This window comes from Bos mutus, chromosome 4, assembly GCF_027580195.1.
Source record: "Bos mutus isolate GX-2022 chromosome 4, NWIPB_WYAK_1.1, whole genome shotgun sequence".
Classification (NCBI taxonomy): domain Eukaryota; kingdom Metazoa; phylum Chordata; class Mammalia; order Artiodactyla; family Bovidae; genus Bos; species Bos mutus.
Genome location: NC_091620.1, coordinates 53,695,222 through 53,713,537, shown reverse-complemented (window position 1 = coordinate 53,713,537; position 18,316 = coordinate 53,695,222). Strand labels below are relative to the sequence as shown.

The 18,316-nt window shown below is 51.9% G+C and overlaps 1 protein-coding gene across 1 annotated transcript in view; it reads right to left on the bottom strand.

Moving 5' to 3' along the window:
• Positions 1-665, bottom strand: part of ADCYAP1R1 (ADCYAP receptor type I) — a 107,649-nt gene extending 106,984 nt beyond the window's left edge. Inside the window, exon 1 of the mRNA XM_070369497.1 lies at positions 582-665. The gene's annotated coding sequence lies outside the window, so the exon portion shown is untranslated. The remainder of the gene's footprint in view (positions 1-581) is intronic.
• Positions 666-18,316: the final 17,651 nt, after the last annotated feature.

Genomic DNA, 18,316 nt, shown 5'->3' with positions numbered 1-18,316 from the left:
CTGTCTCCGCAGGAGGGAAATGCAGGAGCGGGGTGGGCACGGTTCCTGCCCCCGGGGTGTCCCAAGTGACCACACTCAGTGTGCTGCCTCGTGCTTGCCCACTGGGCGTCTCCTTGGAGGCCTCACACACATTTACTACAGAAGTAACATCATAAATAAGGGCTGGGTCCTCTGGGTATCCCACAGTAAAAACCAAAAGCTAGAAATAAGAGTGAAATGAGGTCTAAGGAGACCATACAGAAATACCGGAGAAATATAGAGAAATACATCAAAGTGCCCAGACCAAGATTGGACTCGTAGTACTTGATGAGTATACCCGTTGGGAGGAGGTAGTAGGCTAGACTGCAATAACAAATCACTCCCCAGACCTCAGCAGTTCAACCCACACAGAGGTTTCTCCTTGGTCCTGCTGCAGACTCCTCCTGGTAAGCAGGGGCTCTGCTTCAGGCCTCAGACTGATGGTGCAGCCGATATCTGGACCTTTGCCAGAAACCAAGGCAGAAGGAAGAGAACACGTGGGGGAAGCATGCGCTGGCTTTGCCAGCTCCTGCCCAGGAGTGACTCCCATCACTTCCACTTACCTTCTGCTGACCCAAGGAAGTTATGTGGCCATAATGAACTTCATGTGGGCACAGAAGGGCTATCTTGCCCACCCTGTACACAGCAAGTGTGAACCAGCCCACACCCTGACTGCTCTGCATATTAAAAAACCAGAACAGGAAACCAAAGATGAGGCAACATGGGTGTGGCTTATAAAAAAAAAAAATAGATAAACTGGAGTTTCAGTCAGTGAACTTCTGCTCAAAGAAGAGGCTTTGGTCGTATATTCAGAGTGATTAATAGAGGCATGCATTTTAGAAATTGTCCCCAAATATGTAAGGTCCATGTGCCATTGTTTATGACTCTCCACTTTAACTGACATTTTGAGTTATCTCAACAATAGTCCCTCAGGGCTTATCTTCGGATTGAATACTCCTTGGACCCCAGTGGTGAGTTATGTAGTTCTTCACTGATGGGTTCCAATAAGTGTTCTAAAGTCACCGCAACCTGGGGGACTAAACTTCGGAGGGCAGCCCGTGTGTCTGCTACCCTGCGCCGTCACCTCTCCTTTCTTCAAGTCTCTTCTCCATCTAACGTCATTACTCTTCCTTCTTACAAGCTGTGTGATCTTTGCCAAATCGTGTAATCTCTTTGTGTCTTGGTTTTCTTATACGTGACACAGGGGCACAAATAATGCCTGTCTCATAGGGCTTTGTGAGCATTAATGAAGATGACTTATGTAACATGCTTAGAACATGGTCTGTCATTAATGTCTGAATAGAAAAGCATTAGCAGTTTTGGTTGTTTTGTGGACACACACCTTGCCATCTGGATTATGAAGTTTCAACACCCCACCACATCCTGGAGTTGTATGCATTGTGCTGCCTCAGGCACTTGCTAAATGCTCATAAGTTCCTCTTTTTATAGGCTTTCTATTGATTCCAGGTGTGAAGAAAACACCTCTATCCCTTCCAAAAGGAAGACAGTGGTAACCTTCTGGTTGGTCTCTGCACTGGTGATGTTGTGTCTCGTTTCCACCTACATTCCTAAAGGCAGATACAGCTCACTGCTGAGAACTGATGTCCTGTCTGGTCTCCTTGAAGAATATCGACTCCTCCAGCTGCTCCAATCTTTACCCTAATCCATGGGAAATAATAATCCAGGAGTATAATCCTAAAGGTATATTTGCCTATTTTCTGACAGAGCATCTGAACATGGGGTTCTCCAGGGGAGCTGAAAGTGACCATGCTTAAGGCATTGTCATAATAAAATAGATTTGCACCTATGTTAGTTTTCTGGGGTTGCTGTAGCAAATAGCACAGGCCGAGGGCTTAAAGGACAGAAATTTATTTCCCCACATTTCTGGAAGCTGGAAGTCCAAGACCCAGGGGTTGGCAGCGTTGGTTTCTCCCGAGGCCTCTCTGTTTGATTTGCAGACGAGCATCCCCTCCTTGTGTCTTCACATGGCCTTCCCTCTGTGTGTTTCTGTGTCCTAACCTCCTCTTCTTAAAGGGGCACCAGGCACATTGGATTAGGTACCAACCATAAAACCCTGTCTTAACTGAATTCCCTCTTTAAAAGCCCTGTCTCCAGATACAGGCACATTCCAAGGTACTGAGGGGTAGGACTTCAACATAGGAATTGGCAGGCCCCTAGTTAGGCCCATAACATCTCCCACTCTCACATTTTAACCCCAACAGCAGTTGTAGGGAGGAGGGCAAGCTTTGATCCCTCTCAGTCTGGGATGTGAGTTGCCCACTCTGTCATCCCCACCCACCTGTTTCTTCCATTGCCCCCAACTATCGCAGCTGCTCCCAGCCTGGACCACCCTGCAGGAGGCCTTCACCCCATTACAGCCCATGCAGCCCAGTCTCGACGTCCCAGAGAGTGAACTCCCATGAGAGCTTGGCTTGTGCTCCTGCCCCCCAGCCTGGCCTTGCTCCAGGGGAGCTGACATCCCCGTGGGACCTGGCAGAGAGTGTGCTCCGGGTGGGCACAGTCCACTCTGAGAAGCCAGAGGAGGCAGGCAAGACCAGAAGGGTCCAGAAGAGAGGCTGGGGAGGTTCCACACTGCCCTGGGTCTGGAAGTGATGTTAGGGATCTGGGGGAAGGAAGAGGCCTCCCTGGCCCCACCCCCGGCCCACTCAAGCCCTGGCCCTTCTCCCTCGGTGGGAGAAGATGGCTACCAGATGTTCCAGATGCTCCCAAGGGCTGCTCGGCCTCCAAGTCCAGAAGAAGGCCAAAGGACAGCCTTGTAATTTCCTGGCAGAGGAACTGTACTGACCATGGGCCCAGCGGTTTATAGCATTTCCACGCGCCTCTTCCCACCTTTGTTCTGAATACTTGTGTTCTGTGTATCTGTCTCTTTCTGGTAGTCTGCCCCTCCGGCCGTCGGTCTCAGAGCTGCATGAGGCTGTGTGGTGAGGATGGAGGGTCTCTGTCAGGGACGGTTCACGTCTCTGGTCTGACATTTATGTTTGTTTTCGTTAGTGTATCCTTAGTGCTAAGGACCTGGTATATAGCAGAACACACAATCAGTAAGAATTTTTGAAGAAATGAGTGACAAGGATGAGCAAACCTCATCTCGGGCCCTGAGTATGCTCATTAGAGTGTAGAGGGTGTGACAGGAGGACGGAAGTCCCCTCTGTAAACACGGACGGACAGCAAGCATGTGAGGGTCCTTAGAAGAACCGGTGGGAAAGGCAGGAAGGGTCAGAAGCAGAGAGCCTGAACTCTAAGGTCTGGGTCCAGAGATCAGGAGAATAGAAAAGGAGAGAGAGCAAGAGAGAACACAAACTGGTAGTGAGTCCCCCATCATTGGAGGTGTGTAAGTCTAGCTAGAAACCTGGACTCCAGGATGCTGCCCAAATGAAATATACCAGAATTCCTGAAGAAGCAGATATGATCAGACTTGATGATGATGCAAAACTCTGACTCCAGGCCTGGCCCTGGCTCTGCCCCCTGGGACCTTGGGTGGGCCTCACGCCTGCTCTGGGCCTTAGCTTCTCCTCTGCAGTATGTCAGGAGAAGGTATGACTGTGAATTTTATAACAGCCCCTCTGAGCCTAAAAATCTGTATTCTTGAGCCTTGGGAGAGTTTGCCCCAAGAGGGTGGGCCATGCCCACCAACCCCCCCCCCAACCCCCGCCCAGAGCTGCTCTCCAGAGAAAGGCAATGCAGAACCCTGGCAGAGGCACGCAAAGGCTTCAGTGAGAACTGGCTTTACCCCGACTCCCACGCCTCTAGCCAGCCCCCACAGGCCCTCAGCCCTGAGTTTGGTGGCCCCAGGGGTGCAGAAGGAGTGGATGCAGGCTTAGCAGGGTTAGAGGTCATGGCATCTTCCGGGAACCCAGGCTGAAGGCAGGGGCTCCGAAGAACACATGTTTGGCAGTGGAAGGGCCTCAGGCTGAGAGGCAGAAGGCCTGGTTCCCAGTCCTTGCCCAGACTCTTAATTCTCTGTGTGACCACGAGCAGCTCACTCTCCCTCTCTGAGTCCCAGTGTCCTAATTGACAAAGGCTAGCTTGAGATGGTGGAGAAGGCAATGGCACCCTACTCCAGTAGTCTTGCCTGGAAAATCCCATGGATGGAGGAGCCTGGTAGGCTGCAGTCCGTGGGGTCGCAATGAGTCGGACACGACTGAGCAGCTTCACTTTGACTTTTCACTTTCATGCATTGGAGACGGGAATGGAAACCCACTCCAGTGTTCTTGCCTGGAGAATCCCAGGGACAGGGGAGCCTGGTGGGCTGCCGTCTGTGGGGTCGCACAGAGTCGGACACGACTGAAGTGACTTAGCAGCAGCAGCAGCAGCTTGAGATGGAGTCAGGAAGGAGGCAGGATGAAGCTGAAAGGGTCTCGCCTCAGGACCTCTGGATGAGACTGAAATTTGGGATGGAGGAAGAAGTTCACACAGGAAGGGATAAACATGGCAAAATCTGTGAAATGGGTTTACTGATCTCTGCCCTGGCTTCTTGCCTGTTTTTGAAGAGTGATAAACAAAAATCTCTGCATGTCACATTTCAGAACTGGATGGGCCTCCAGTTCTTCATCTCACTTAATCTAGAACTCAGCACCACTGTGAGGAAATAGACTCTAAGGAGTTTAGCTACCCACACAACCATTTCCTTTGTCTGGGAAAAAGGATTTCCATTTCCATCTCTCTTTCTTGTTCTATGGGTGCCCTGGTGCTTCCCTGTCACACACACGTCATTGCCTCTCCACCAGCTGGTGGGTGGGGCGTGGTGTGGCTTTCTGGTTTGCATTTGTATTTACAGGGCCCAGCTTGGCACCCAGGAGGATGACGGCTGGGGCCAGCCACCGGGTCAGAGTGGAAACTCACCCAAATGAAGACCTGGAGCAAAGCAGGAAAGTCCAAGACCAACTTCTTCAGAAGATTTTGGTTTCAAAGAATTTGATATGGATGATTCAGGGACTTCATGGAAGAAATTCAAATTCTATATCTCTTTACACATACTTAATTCTCTCTCAGTTCTTTTGCACCTTTTTTTTTTTTTTTTGATGCCTGCTTGGTGTTAGGCACCGCTGAACAAAGAAACAAAAAAACCCACCCTTGTGGAGCTTACATTCTAATGGAGAGAGATAGATGATAAACATCTTTGGATAAACAATGTAGATGAATAAGTCATACAGTATTTTAGTAGGAGGGGCTTCCCAGGTGGTGCTAGGGGTAAGGAATCTGCCTGCCAATGCAAGAAATACAAGAGACGCGGGTTTGATCCCTAAGTCGGAAAGATCCCATGAAGGAAGGCATGGCAACCCACTCCAGTATTCTTGCCTGGAGAATCCCATGGACAGAGGAGCCTGGTGGGCTACAGTCCATAGGGTCACAAAGAGTTGGACATGACTGAAGTGATTTAGTGTGCAGGAATATAAAGTGAGAAGGCAACATAAGACATGCCATGGGCTATAGCTGGGGCTGAAGCGTGCCTTTGGATCAGGGACCCTCACTGAGGTGAAGGAGTGATCCATGTGGGCATCTGAGGGAAGATGGCTCCAGACTGAGGGAGCTGCAAGTGCAAAGGCCCTGGGGCAGAAATGGCAAGAGGTCAGCATGGCTAGAGCTGAGTGAGTCCAGAAAAGAAACTAAATGTGTCCAGAGAAGGAGACATACAGGACTTTGAAGCCCTTTGTAAACCATTCTAAGGCCTTCAGCATTTTGCTTTGAAGAGAATGGGGAGCTACTGGAGAGTTTGTGAAGTAACAGGGTTTATTTTATTTTATTTTTTAATTTTACAATATTGTATTGGTTTTGCCATATATCAAAATGAATCCACCACAGGTATACATGTGTTCCCCATCCTGAACCCTCCTCTCTCCTCCCTCCTCATACCATCCCTCTGGGTCATCCCAATGCACCAGCCCCAAGCATCCAGTATCGTGCATCGAACCTGGACTGGCAACTCGTTTCATATATGATATTATACATGATTCAATGCCATTCTCCCAAATCATCCCACCCTCTCCCTCTCCCACAACGTCCAAAAGACTGTTCTATACATCAGCGTCTCTTTTGCTGTCTCGTATACAGGGTTATTATTACCATCTTTCTAAATTCCATATATATGTGTTAGTATACTGTATTGGTGTTTTTCTTTCTGGCTTACTTCACTCTGTATAATAGGTTCCAGTTTCATCCACCTCATTAGAACTGATTCAAATGTATTCTTTTTAATGGCTGAGTAATACTCCATTGTGTATATGTACCATAGCTTTCTTATCCATTCATCTGCTGATGGACATCTAGGTTGATTCCATGTCCTGGCTATTATAAATAGTGCTTCGATGAACATTGGGGTACACGTGTCTCTTTCAATTCTGGTTTCCTCAGTGTGTATGCCCAGCAGTGGGATTGCTGGATCATAAGGCAGTTCTATTTCCAGTTTTTTAAGGAATCTCCACACTGTTCTCTATAGTGGCTGTACTAGTTTGCATTCCCACCAACAGTTTGTCGGAGGAGGAATAGGCACCATACTCTTCTCTGAATCCAGCCCTGGTGTGAACTCAGGTCCAACTAACTCCAAACTAAGTGCTCACTAGGTCCCCACACCTCTGAAAAGGAAGGAACTAGGATTGGAAGCAACCTGTTAGCTCTGAGGGCCGAACCCTGGTTCAGAGGTTTGGCCTGGGGCAGTCTTGCTGGGCTCTGAGCAGCTCTGGAAAGGATTGTGGCTCCTGTGACCATTTGCCCTCAGCAACACAAGGCATGTTGCCCTCAGGTGCCAGCTATGGAGCACATGGGGGAAGGAAAAGTCTGGGTGAGGTAGATGTGTAGACCCAAGGTTGCACAATAGACTTTGGAGTCAGGGCCAGGCTCTCCTTGGGCAGGACCCTTCCCCACATTCCCAGGAGGCTTCCCAAGTTACTCCACCCTGGTGTCATGGAAATCAGGAACTGCTTCAGAGTAGACCTACAGAATCCCACAGGCCCTGAAGGAGGGGGTCTCAGGGGAACTTGGTGGTCGAGGAGCTTGGGTACAGAAGGGAGGAGGAGGGGTCCCCAGAGGTGAGGTGGCGGGGTCAGGGTGCCTTCTCATCACTGCCTGCCTGTCATCAGCACCTGTGTGTCCACCATCCAGAACCCAGTTCTGATGTGTGTGAGCTGCAGGACCGAGTGAGCACATGAAGCTCACTGAGCCTCAGTTTCCTGATCTGTGGAAGGCAGAGACCAGGGCCACTTACTTCATGAGGCTTAAGAGGTGATGCAGGCAAAATGCTCAGCACAGATCCTGGTGCCTGGTGGCCTACACAACACAGTAGACCTTTGCTCATGGCTCAATCTGTAAGCTGAGTGCTCTCCTACCGGTGCCCGGAGCTGGGCTGGGCTCTGCAGTGCGGGGATCAGGGGGACTTCCAGGCCGGGCCTGATCCAGATGCGGGGCTGCAGGAACCTACATGAGACGCAAGGAGTAAGAAGGCAACCTCTGGGAGGTTCATCAAACTTGGGTTTTTTACTTCATTTTTACTGTGACTCAGCATAAATGTGTGAAATGGAAATAAAAGTTTCATGAAACAGTACCTACCTTCACCAGGCAAGATGCACTCTATTTTTATTCTTCCATTTCATTGAAACTATTAAATGCTGTTGTTGTTGTTACTATTTAGTCGCTAAGTCGTGTCCGAGTCTTTCGCAACCCCATGGACTGTAGCCCACCAGGCTCCTCTGTCTGTGGGATTTCCCAGGCAAGAATACTGGAGTGGGTTGCCATTTCCTTCTCCAGATTAATCTCTGGTCACAACCCAAGCGCAAAAAATGATTAACAAACTCACATGAAGCGCAGGCCGGGGTCTAGCAGGCAGTCGGGCTCACGGAGGGTTCCCTTCAGCCCTTTTGAGAACAGCTCGGGGTTGTGAGGGCTGGTGGGCGAGTATGGCCGTTGCCATGCCACTGTCCTCTTCAGTCCCCCACAGGGACACAAGAGGCCTGGTGAGCAGACCCCAGCGGCAGATGCTCCCAAGAGTCTGCTTCAGCCCCTCAAACAGGGCCCTTCTGCCCAGCCAAGCTGCATGCAGGAGACTACAGGGGCCATAGCAGGCAGAGACCAGATGGCCACTCACCATACAGCCTGCAGTGTGTATCTGCTTTGGGGAAGACCAAGGGACCGGGGACTCAAGAGGCAATAGAGCATAGACCTTTGCTGCCACACGGCCCAGGTCTAAATTCCACCTCATAACCAAGCTCTACGGCTGTGGGCAAACCACTTGATCTCTCTGTGCCTCAGTTTTCTCATCTGTAAAATGGGGATAATGCTAATTCCTCAAAGGAGTCTCTGCAAGTCTGTGTATGTCAGTGTTGTATGTATCCTAGAACAGCCCCTGGCACTATTAATATTTTGACTGCTGTCAGATGAAAGTGCTTATTGGCTGAAGGCCAGTCCAGTAGTGTGCCAACATACGTCACATGGGGCCTCTGGGTTGAGTTTTCTCTCTCCACGGCCCCCAGGCCAGTGAGCCAGGCTCTCCTTGAGACAGTGGCGGGGCTGGGGAGAGGGGAGGCTGCTGCTCACCCAGAAAGCCTGGCCCAGACAGCGTGGATGACTGTCTGCCAGTCCAGCTCTGCCCTCTGCAGAGGGAGTTCCCTGCCCCACCCAATGCCCCTCCACAATCATCACTCACTGTTCACAAATAACCTGCTCTCTGGCTGGGGGCTGGGGTGAGAAGAGCAGCTCTCAGAGTCATGTTTAGGGCTTTCTGGGGACAGCAGTGTGTGGAGAGCCACAGAAAAGGAAAAAGGAAAAGAGAAGACCTCAGCTGGGAATCCAGAGCCCAGGTCAATGTATAGCTTCATGCCGTGTCCCCTCAGCCCCACCCATATGAGGCCGGATGGCTGTGCTGGGGGTGGGGCCACCCTGCAGGTAGAACAGGGTCCCTTAGACTTGACTTCAGTGTGCACAATTCATCTGTTTTCTTCCTGGAGGGATATGTGGGTTCCCATGGGGCCACCTTCACCCTAAAGTATTAAGAGGTATGCCACAGACCACGTGACAGGCGGGAGGGAGACAGGATGGTGGATGGGGGTCTTCTTTCCAGTGTTCCTTACACCAGACACCAAATACGAAAACCAGAGAACCCGCCTCCCACTCCCACAGGGCTCCCCTCTCCCTGCCCCACAGGGCCCCATAGCCCTGGTCCCGGAGTCAGTCAGCCCTGCGTTCAGACTCCGGCTCTGCCAGCCACAAGCTTCACAACCTGAAGCTCCTTCCTCAACCTCAAAGGCCAGGTCTGGGGTCGGTACCCCAGGACCATTTCCTGCCTGGCAGGGTCTCGGTGAGGATGAAATAAACTGAAGCGTGAAATTAACGAGCACAGTGCCTGCCACTTAGTAGGTGTATGACAAATATAAGAGGCTTCCTCTCTCTGTGGCCTCTCTGCTAGGTCCCCACTTCACCCTCCCCAGGAGTTGCAGCTCCCAGCAGAGCCTCCCGAGGCCTCTTCCGGGTGCTTGTCTTTGTAAACAGGTCCTGTGGCAGCAGCAGCAGCCTTAATTTTAGCTCTGGGCTCGGTAATTTCCCGTGATTACAGGCCTGTCAGTGCAGCAAGCTCTGCAGCTGCGAGGAAGCCAGCAGGCCTCATCGGGGCAGGCTGGAGCCCGTGCTCACACACGTGCTTGTGAAGGGGCATGGCACCCACATGCACACACCCGCACCATCCTCCCAGGACCAGACGCAGGGGTCCTCAGCCAGGCTGTATATGTACTGCATGTCCGCATGGATTCCTGCAGGGGGTCGGGGGGCGAGGGATTTAACAACACTCTTGCACACACAGCTAGCCCCAGGACTTGTAAGTAGGGAGTGGAGGCCAGGAATAGCAAAGGTTTAGGACAAGGATGCTCACCTACCCCCTCTTCCTTCTCTCTCTTGCCTATGGTGCCCAGAAAAGAGAATCCCTATCTTCTCAGCTCTGAGACCTGATAAGTACTCTGCGTTGTAAGTGCATGTGAGTGTGTGTGTGAGTGTGTGTCTGTGTGTATGTGAAAGAGAGAGAGGCAGGACAATCAGTCAATAAATATTTATTAAGCATCTACTGTGAATCTTGACCTTGACCTTGTTTGGTGCTGAAGATACAGCAGTGAATAAGCAAAGGGAAGTCCAACAAGACACACGAAATGCTTAAGAATAACAAACAGTGGATCCTCGCTATTTGCAGATTCCATATTGGTGACTTACCTGCTCCCTGAAATGTATTTGCACCCCTCAGTCAATACTCACAGCGCTGCCACAGTCATTCTTGGACATGATCTGGGCGAGGAGAACTGGAACAGCCCGATGCACAAATCCCCAGCTGGGTTCCACCACGACGACCTCTGCCATCTTGGCTCGGTTCAGACTTTACAGTGTCCTCTTTGAGGTTTACTGAGAGCTATGTTTCTTTACATTTTTGTGCTTTTTGTTGGTGGTTTCACTGTATAAATGGCCCCAAACCTAGGGCAGAAGTGTTGTCTAGAGTTCCTTGGTACAAGGCGTCTGTGATGTGCTCTCCAGAGAAAATTCAAGGGTAACTTAGCGTCTCTCAATCATGAATAATAGTGCTGTTGGCCGCGAGTTCTATGCTAATGAATCAGCCATATATATTAAATCAGGTGTCTAGAAACAGAAACACACGGAAAACAAGGTTATGTATTGATCCGTTGGCAAAACCTGGTGACTAGAGGCTCACGGGAGCCTAGCTCTGTCTCTCTTCTAGGAGCAATGGTTCCATATTTACTAATTCAGTGTTCAAGGTGACTTTATAGAACGCCTGTGAACAATGAGGCTCTACTGCAACCACAGCCAAGTGCCACCAAGAAAATAAAACATGGAGAGGCCACATGACCTTGAGCGATGCCACCAGGTGGTTAGGATGAGCCTCCGAGGAGGTGACACTGGCGGCAAGTCAGGACTCAGTGGAGACAGCAGCTGGGGGAGATGCGGCGGGCAGCGCGTGCCAAGCAGCAGTCACTCTGGAATGAGCATGGGCCCGGGTGACTCTGGGCACCACGAGATGGCCAGTGTGGCCAGGGCAGAGCCCAGGGGAGAAAGATGAGGGAAGATGAAGCTGGGGAGGTGGGAGGTCCCGGTCACACAGGGTCCTGCAGGCCACGGAAAGAAACCTGGGTTCCTCTTTCCTAGTTAAATGGGAAAGTGGGGAGGGCCAGGAGGGCTTTATTCCTTTCCTGTGGTCGAGGTCCTGTAAGGGCTGAGAGGCCACCAGGGAGGGGTCCCCCTGTGGCAGGAGTTCCAGGGTTGTCACGAAGGAGTTGGTGACAAAGGATGGGTGTGAACACAAGACGGATGCTGAGGCTTCAGAACTGCCTGGTGAAGATGCAGGAATCAGTCCTGGAATTGTGCAGGACCTGCTGGTTTAGTGAGGGTGACCCTCTGAGCTGGGGAGGAGCAGGAGGAGCTGGCCCAGGTGCCCAGGCAGATGGAGGTGTGGAGGACGAGCTGGTTGGGGCGTGGGAGGAGAGCCATGCAGGAGCCTCATGGAACGTGTTTAAGAGCCTCCCTGGAGGCTGTGCCAGGGCGTCAGCAAGGCTCTTTCTAAGGAAATTTCCTCTAACTTTCCCCTACTTCACCTTCCAGGAGACTTCCTGTGCTCAAGCAGCCCAGAGCTAAACCTGGAGAAACCGCTACACACACACACACACACACACACACACACACACACAGATATTCTTTTTTGAAAGACCTAATCTCATCAAAGAGGTCGTGGGTTCTGGGCCTCCCCATCTTCATGTCAGCTGCTCCTCCTCCCAGGGTCTTTCCCTGCCTCAAATCTTATTCATCCTCATGGGTCCAGCATACCACTGCCTCTCAGGAGGACTTCTGTGACTGCTCTAACCCCCACTGACCTCTGACATTTGAACCCCCACAGTCCTGCTGGCCTGAATCCTATATGCCTCTATCCTCAGGATGTGAAAGTGAAAGTGTCAGTCACTCAGTCGTGCCCGACTCTTTGAGACCCCATGGACTATATATAGCGTGCCAGGCTCCTCTGCCCATGGAATTTTCCAGGCATGAATATTGGAGTGGGTAACCATTCTCTTCTCCAGGGAATCTTCCCGACCCAGGGATCAAACCTGGGTCTTCTGCATTGCAGGCAGATTCTTTACTGTCTAAGCCACCAGGGAAGCTCCTGGTGTGTATTCCCCCCAAAACTGGGCTTAGGTCTCCACTGTGAGATCCCCAGGGCACAGGCCTAGCAGGAGAGTGTGGAGGGGATGAGAACCCTAAGGATGAGGCTAGGGTCAACGCCAAGATTTCCGCAGGTTGAGGATTGAGGAAGGGGCTGTGGACAGAGTCAGCTCTGCCTGCGTTGAGCCAGCTAGTATGGGGGGCATTTACCCCCATGGCCAGCCCCCACCCCATGGAGCTCTGGCCACTGGGCTGAGAGGCTGAAGGGGGTCTTCAGGCTTCCCCCCAAACTGGCCCTGGGCTGCTTGCCTCCTGCCTGACTCCACAAGCCACTCGATGCCCGGGAGGAGCCCTGCCTGGCAGAGATCTGTCCAGTGAGAACTCAGAGTTGCTCTGTGCCAGCACCATGCCAGCTGAGCCCTGGGCCATGCTGGTGCCATGGCGATGCCACCACCGCCAGCCTTTCCCAGCCCCGTAACCATGGGAATGTGCGCGGGGCTGCGGCTGCTTATGCAACATCTCTGAGGCTGGGAAACGGACTGCCCATCAACCTCATCCTGCCTGCCAGCCTGACCTGCTCCCTGGAAAGCCGGCAGACAGGCTCCGTGAACTTGGGTTGTGCTGTCCCACCTGTCATTCCCCAGACTCCCTACACACACACACACACACACACATACACACACAGCATCCTGTCTGTGTCAGGGACACCTGGGGTAGAATAATCTAGAGAGAAGACAGTGAGGAAAGAGAGAGAGACATACTGAGGGGGGTGTGCAAAGGGAACCAGGATTCTGACAGAGCAGGTAGCTGGCCATCTGGATGCAAGTGCAAAGCTCCAGCCACCTCCAGCCAACCCTAGCCCCAGATGTCCAGTATCACAGAGACAAGCCAGCTGCCTAATGGGTTGGTCCTTCACTTCCCACAGCTGGAAGCTGGAGCCCCATAAAGTAGAAGAAAGAGTCAGAGAAAAACAAAAGGACAGGCACAGAAGGAGAGAGACGTGCACACAGAGACAGGGTGGGGGGAGCCCCAGAAGAGAAATATCCACACCAGGAGATTCAGACAGATGAGGGGGACACTACAGACCAGCCCCTTCCCACAAAAGCCCCGGACATTGACAGCTTTTGGCTTCTCGCTGTCCTCCAAGGCCCTGCTCTACCTCCCAAAGCAGTCCTGCTCCTCATGGTTGCAGGGCCCAGCTGCTGGCAGCCCCAGAGGCTGGTGAGGGCGTCACAGGACAGTTGGGCAGGACCAGGACACGCGGGCTCTGGAGAGGGGCAAGCGCCTGGCCCTCCTCCCGCCCGCTGCCCGCCCTGCCCAGTCCGCTCCGTCTGGGGCTTTGTCCTGTGTCTCCCTCCGGCGTGCTCTGTCCTCCTCACTGTGTCACCCCTCCCTGACTGAGCCCCTTTCCACCACCACCAGCCTTCCCTCCTCCCTGGAGACCCTGGCTCCAAGTCTTCCTTCTACTCCATCCCAGCCTTCTTCTGGGCGACTGCAATACCCAGGCCTCCTGGCCAAGCAGCCCCTCCCATCCTGCCCCACCCTGCCCTCCTCCTCGACTCCCAGCAGCTCTTCCCCCGCCCAGCGAGGAGCCCTTGCCCTGGGTACAAAGGGCAAGGCAGGCAGAAGCTCTGGTCCCCTCTGACCTTGTCACCTGTCCTTCCAGTTCTCTCCTCAACGCCCCCACCCACACAGCTGACACTTCCCTACCCTGGACCTTCCATTCACTGTCCCCTCTGGCTCAGATCGCAGGGTCGTCAACACAAACCCTCATTTGCAAACATGGCCTAGAAGCCACTAGTGCCTCGATCTTTTGGGCAAAACTACACCCTCAATAGGCTCCCCTGGGCCTTCCCTGGGCCAGATACTCTCCTCAGGGGAAGTGCCGTCACTCCAAATTCACCTGCCCAGCTCGCCACATTTCTTGCCAGCTTGTTCCCCCACCTTCTGCCACTGCTACTTCCCACGTTCTGCCTTCTCCTCCAGATGCCCAGCTCCCCTCCCTTCCCCTGCAGATCACCGTGCCTTCAGAGTGAACGGCCAGCATTCCACAGCCGTCCACCCTGCCCCTCCCATCGCCTGCATCCACCACATCCCCAGGGCTCCCCAGGTGGCACTAGTGGTAAAGAACCCGCCTGCCCATGCAGGTAGATGCAGGAGACCCGGGTTACATCCCTAGATCGGGAAGATTGCCTGGAGAAGGAAATGGCAACCCACTGCAGTATCCTTGCCTAGAGAATCCCATGGACAGAGGAGCCTAGTGGGCTACAGTCCATAGGGTCACACAGAGTCAGACCTGACAGAAGCAACTTGCACTCACACACCACATCCCCAGGGGCAGGGACCCCCTTCCCTAGACAAGGTACCCTCATCTGGGTTCTGAGGCTACATTTTCAGTGAGCTCACTCCACAACGTGCCCTCCCCTTATCCTTCAGTGATTCCCATATCCAGCTCATTAGCATTTATCCAGATTGTCTTCTTATAACAAACCACCCTCCCATGAACCCCACATTCCCTTCCCAAAACCCTTTCAGCTCCCCTACTCCACCCCAAGCCAGCTTGGTCTACATATCCTGCCTCTGTGTCTTCACGGCTCACTCACTTTTCAACACCCTCCCGTCTGCTTTCCAAGTCTATCCTCTGCCCCAGACATTCCTGCCCTGAGCTGTGCTCCCAAGTCCACTGATGAGTTTGCAAGCCCAGTCTCAGGTCTCAGGGCTGCGAGGCAGTGCTCAAAGCGTCCCCAATCCCAGTCCATCTGGATTCCCTCCCTGTCTAGGGCTGTTCCCTCCAGCCTGCTCTGGAGTTTACTGCTCCCCACTGGGATGTTCAGCGGCTCTGTCTCCACTACTCACTTTCACCCTTCGGGAGTCAAATACACCACCTCCGATATTCCCACCGCTCTGGAACTCCACTCCAGAGCCAGGCCTGTCTTCTCAGCTCCAGCCTGCCCCCTGGTGCCCAACTGTCTCCCATGCACCCAACACTGGTCGCGCTCACGCTCCTAAGACACGATCTTCCCCTTAAAATGTGCTCTTCTCCACTGCAACCTGTTTAAGAAGAACCTTCCTGGAAATCTCCCTTCCCTTCACCTCACATATTAACTCATCACCCAGTTAGACATCTTTACTCTGGCCTAGTCTTTCCTACCACCATCCCCTGAGCCAAGTCTCCCTTTTCAGCCTCCCTGCTTCCAGCTGAGGTCTCCACCGGAAATTCAGTCTTCCTATCCAAACCAGTCAGAGAGATTATTGCAAAATTAGAAGTTTCATTACATCACACATTTCCAATAGCTCTTGAGATAAAATTTCCTCAGTGTGATTTCCCTGACCCTGCAAGAGCTGGGTGCTGCCCAAACTTCCTTATCTCAGGCTTTTCTCACTCCAATAACCACAGTAGCTACTTTCAGTTCCTGCCAAATGACAAGCTCCTTTCCACCTCAGGGCCTTTGCACATGCTATTTCCACTATCTGGGATTTTCACCCACTTTCTTATCCAGCCAATTTATACTTGTGGTCTAATCTCAGCTTACATGGCACTTTCTCCAGAAAGCCTTTTTATTTAAATATTTAAAAAATGTATTTATTTTTACTTGAAGGATAATTGCTTTACATTATTGTGTTGGTTTCTGCCAAACATCAACATAAGTATACATGTGTCCTATGGACAACAGCCATAGGAATCCGTATGTCCCCTCTCTCTTGAACTCCCTCCTACCCCCCTCCCCATCCCACCCCTCTAGGTTGTTACAGAGCAGAAAGCCTTTTTTTTAAAGAACTCCCCCAGGCTAGATTTGGTCCTCTAGATGCTTCTTTTGGGGCTCTGTTTTTCCTGTGTACACCATTATCATGCAATTGTTTGAGCTGCATGACCGCCTCCCAGTGTTGGACTCTGTCATGTCCATGGCCAGCTCATTCTGAATGTCAGTCTTATGTCTGAACTTGTGACAGTGTGCAGACTCTCTCTGGGTAGAAGTCAGCAGGGGCTCCCCAGCATCCCCTGCCACTAGCAGGCCAAGGCCGTGCCGTCAGAAGTAGCTCTGTGTGGCTTGGGTTTGGAAGAGAACATCAAGAGGAAGCCAGGTGCAATCGAGCTTTTGGTAAGCAGGCCAGTGGAGGAGTTTGGCTTTTCAGGACAGCCGTGTTGGGTATCTGGCATTTTATCCCCAGTGTTACTGGTATGAGCAGCTGTGTCTGTAGCCAAAAGCGGTGGAATGAGGAATTCGCCACAGTGGTCCCCTGGTGGGGCATGTGCACTGCCTCTGACTCTTCTCCCGGAGACCAGTGAGCTCCCTAACATCACTGACTACATCATGTTTCTACTTAACCCAAGCCAAGAAGTTCTATCTTCTGACCCATATCCTCCCTAGCCAGACCCTAAGCCCCTTGAATAGGGTTGTTCTGGAGCTGTTTGCAGCTGTGTTTCTAGGCTCTACAAGCTGTCTGCCACCTAAGCATGTACTGAGCAAATGGGTGGCCCTGCAGAACCCAGCACTCTAACAGGAATGCCCATGAATATTCCTGGGGAGAACGAAGTCTCCGTCTGATGCCCACCATCCTGTCCTGCAGACCCTTCCTCCAAACATTGCTACCCAACTTGAGATCAGCCACATTCTTGCTTCCTGCCCAGCAGATGGTGGTGCTTGGTCTTGTGGAATTCTAGAGTCTATACAACCAACCCGAGTCCCCTCCTCCAGGAAGTCTTCCTTGACTGCTCCTGCCCTCACCAACACCCCGTTCTCTGAGTTCCCACAGCCAAGAAAATTTTAGCCCAGCACACCCATCCTTATATCAAGTTTTATCTTTGGGGATAGCTTCAATACTCCCGAGGGCTCCCCGGGACAGGGAACAAGCCCCTCATTTTTACCATCACTCCTCCTCCCCACAATGGAGAGGAGCACAGGCTGGACACAACAGGAGGGAAGTAGAGTTTCTTCCTTTCCTTTAGAAAATGCCTTTTAGGACCTGCGGAGAATATGGCTGGAAGGAAAATGCTGCAGTGGATGATGGGAAATCCTACTCTACCTGCACAGAACCAGGTGTCCAGGGAACCCCTACCCCAATCTGCTGTGAATCCTGTAGGGAGACTCCAGTGAGCACTCCTGTCTCTTGAGCTCTTTTTCTTCTCATCAGCTTCTTACTCCTCAAGACTGAGGTCAGAAGGGCTTAGGGGTATTGCATTGCCCCCCTCCTCCAGGAGCCTCTTGCTCCCCTATGCTGGCCAGACCAGGAGCCCCTTTCTCCATCAGCCCTCCGGGCTTACTACGCCCAGGCCCTGGGAGTTCTGCATCCATCATCACCAGTGTTGGGGCCTCATCCTGGAAGTTCTGTCAGCCCATCCAGGGTTCTTCACTGCAATTGTTCTGCCATCTGGTGGCCAAGTTAAGCATTGCTCGCCTCAACTTATCTTGTTTCCTGCAATTCAATTTCTCTTTTGTAGAGAACTCAGAAGTCACTTAGAGAAGGTCATGGCACCCAACTCCAGTACTCTTGCCTGGAAAATCCCATGGGCGGAGGAGCCTGCTAGGCTGCAGTCCATGGGGTCGCTGGGAGTTATACACGACTGAGCGACTTCCCTTTCACTTTTCACTTTCATGCATTGGAGAAGGAAATGGCAACCCACTCCAGTGTTCTTGCCTGGAGAATCCCAGGGACGGCGGAGCCTGGTGGGCTGCCATCTATGGGGTTGCACAGAGTCGGACACGACTGAAGCGACTTAGCAGCAGCAGCAGCAGAAGTCACTTACTGACCGACTTCTTTCCCCATACTGATGGGGATGCTAAGGCCCCAACAAAGGAGGGGTTTGCCAATCAAAGGACATAGATAGGAACCCTTGATACAGTCCCAGTCCGGGGATTCTTGTAATGGAAGAGGCTAAAAAAGTGGTGGGAATTTGAAACTCCAGTAAAAACTAGAAGGAAGCAAGAAGTAAGCTTTGGGCCATAGATGAAGCCTCTAAGGAAGGAATAGATCATTCACAAAGTGAACTTCTGCTTCAACCACTGTTTCTAACTGCTAACTAACCTCTACCTAACACCAGTTAAAACTTCAGGAAACCACTGTTTGACTATTAAGCTGATGAAGATACTTTTAATGGAAATAATGAAGCAGAGAGACCATCACATTCACACCGCTTGTGCAAGAATAC